The sequence below is a fragment of the Elaeis guineensis genome, chromosome 11 (assembly GCF_000442705.2).
Source record: "Elaeis guineensis isolate ETL-2024a chromosome 11, EG11, whole genome shotgun sequence".
Classification (NCBI taxonomy): domain Eukaryota; kingdom Viridiplantae; phylum Streptophyta; class Magnoliopsida; order Arecales; family Arecaceae; genus Elaeis; species Elaeis guineensis.
In genome coordinates, this window is record NC_026003.2 from 4,604,242 (window position 1) to 4,607,567 (window position 3,326).

The window sequence follows — 3,326 nt, forward strand, 5'->3', positions numbered from 1 at the left end:
AAGGAGTGTGGAGATACTGGTATGGCATACAGGTGAGATGTAAGGGTACATCGTCATTGAACGTGACCAACTCCAGAGCATTCTGCTGTCGAGAATGTCTCTGATGGGATATAGGTATAAGTGTCCCTTAGACTTGAGATCACCTCAGTGACTTGCAAGCAACTCACTGTGCTTTGGTACTGGACTAACTGAATTTCTAATTCAGGGACGGAAGGCTTCTGGGCACAGTCAAGTACTTGCAAAGTCAGAGTGTGATCGAGATGGGATTGACCACTCCAAGAGTTGGAGAAGAATGAGTCGCTGTATTTCAATTTAGCAAAACCTTGGCCAGGGTAATCCATCAGATGGATTTGATATTTTGAAATACAATGTGGACAACCTGATCAGAGTTGACAGTTGAGCTCTGGAGTGTCCTATGATCATTTTGGTCAAGGAGATGAATTATATGAAAACTATATCCGCATGGGTTCTAAGGATGTTGTTCTACACATTCGACCTATCCGGTCGTCGGGTATCATTGCTAGATGGTCACTTTGATTGGTATAGGAATTTGTTCCTATGCTACCGGCTTAGGTTCGGACCTATGAGGTCACACACATTAGAGTTCATGATCCGATCAGATGGTTGATCAACGATTAAGAATCGTTCTAGGGTTAGATGATCAATACGATTGATATTTAACCGAGTGCAAGTGTTGCAGGAGGATCGATTAGTAATTTGATTGCTAATTGGCTTAATTTGATTAAGCCAATGGACTGAGATTAAATCTAATTAAATATGATTTAATTAGATTTGATTTGAGCTTGATTGGATCAAGTCTAATTGGTTTATTGGATAAGCCAAGTGCAAGGAAAAACTAGTCCTAGTTCAACTAGGACTTGGGTCAATCTAATTTCTAATTTGATTAGAAAATTAAATCAGATTTAAATCTAATTTAATCTGATTAAATTAGGTTATTAATTAGATTAAGACCTATTTTAATTTGGTTGATCTAATTTTGATTTGATTTGGTTTGGGAAACCAAATTAAAACAAGTCATGAGACAGAATCCTAGTAGGACTAGGATTCCACTTTGCGCCACATAAGCCTTCTCCACGCCCTCTCTCTTATTCAATGCCAATCTTCACTTATTTTGTGCGACAAAAGCCCTCTCTCAGATCTCTCCCATGTTCACAAAAGGTCTCCTCTCTTCTTTCTTACATGGAAGGTGGTTTTGATCAAATCTAAAAGGAATAAGTTTGGATTTGAATTCTATGAGATAGAGTTTTAGAAATCCAAAACTCTTTCAATTTTGCACTGAATTTATCCAAATTTATTTTGAAATTTTCATGGCTTTTAGGGTTTACATTGTGCATCCTTTTCTGTTGATCCATCCATGAAAATATGAAGGAGGTGCTCAAGAGTTGGGCGTCCCTTAACTTGCCATGTTTGGATAAGCCTTGACTAGGTGTTTGACCTAGACAAGGACTCTATCATATCTCTCTATATAAGATGAGTTTCTTTGTGAAATTTTAAGGAGAGATAGATATTTGAGAGACCTTTCTAGTATCCAAAAATTAGAGAGAAATACCTTTGGGTCGTGGAGATATAAAAGATGCAAGTTAGGGCGTTTAGAGAGAAAAACGTGAAGAAGAAGAGGGTCTTCTTCTAGGGTTTTTATTTTCATATCTTTCCTCCTTCCATCTTGAGTTTCCTGAGAGCGTCTCAGATCTGAAACTTCTCCTTCTACTTTCCATCTTTGAAAGAGTCCAAATCAAGAAGAAGGAGGCACCTGATCAACCATCAAAGAAGGATCAGCGCAGTACTAGCATACTGTGCTGATTTCCTGAAGCAGGACTTCTGATCGAGATTCGTGGGCTCGTGTGGACGACTCCTAGAGGTCGGACGCGTGTGCGGCTTGCAACATCATCCTCAAGCCCAGATCAGCAAGGTTAGAACGTCTAACTTGCAAGGTAACAGATCTGATCTATTGTTTAATACATACATTAGATGTAGCTAGTATAGAAACATGTTGATATGATCAACATGTAGTTCATACTATATTTAAATATATTTTAATTTTTTGATTTAATGCCATGTAATAATCATGTAATAGGATCTTAGATCTAAGGATTTTCTGATCTTAGAAAATAAATTTTGATTTATTTTAGTCTTCCGCTGTATGATCTTGAAAAAGTTTTAAGATCTAACCCTCTTTTTCAAGATCTAACCCTGAAACCCTAGATCTGGTTCCTACAATTGGTATCAGAGCCAGGTTCTTTATTACATGATTATTTATACATGCTTAGATTATTTTTAGATTAGATCTAATTTATAATCTGATTATTAAATCTGAAATTAAAATTTTAGATCAATCACAAACTGCAAGGTTGTCCTGCTGTATGGTTTACCCCTTACAGTGCAAAGGTTGTCCTAGTTTGTGTAGATCTATCTTTAATCATAAATTTATTAGATATGATCTAGATTAAATTTATGATTTATTAGATTTAAAATATATTTAAATCTAAAATAAAATCTCTTTGTTAATAATTTTTGTGCAAAGAAATTGTTTAAAGTTGAAATTGTTTCAATTACATGAACCTGTTTAGATTAGATCTAAAGTAGTTTCATGTTTATTTCACTTACATCTTGATTATGAATCAAACATGCAATATGGTTGGTAGAATCATATTGTAAAATTATTTACAAATATAAAAATTATTTTTTGAAAAGCCGAACCCAACCCTCAGCCCAAAACTTAATTAAGAATTAAGAAGTTGTTTGATTAGGTTCTAGGATTGTGAATTGAAGAACCTAAGACACAAATCACAACACATTGGGTTAATGGGTTAGTGGGAATTAGGTCCATTAATTGGGTTAGACCTATGGTTAGCTTAAAGATGGACTTAATTAGAGAATTGACTAAATCTAATCAATTGTTGTCTTTGATTAGGTCAAGGATTCTCTAGATCAATTACAATAGTTGTAGTTGGTCAAGTCCATATCTTTAACGAGAACCAAATAGATTTGATTTTTGGCTAAGCGGTCTAGCACGAACTGTTAGGTTGATCTAATCGAAACTAATTAAACCAGTTGGTGTCTAAGGTAAACCAGACCAGTGGTTTTTAATTGGGAGCCTGCTTACCTGGCCATTTCTGATGGTGTCTAAGGCAAGCTTTGGCAGACCCTCCCACTGATCGAACTTACCTGGCCTCTTGGTGAAATTATGTTCTGATCGGATCACTTGACTATTCGAGCTGACCCATGTCAGCTAGGTAAATCAGTGTGACTGATTTAGGTGCTCCTAGACCAGCCCTGGTCTCCCTTAAGCTGACTTGGTGAAGCCA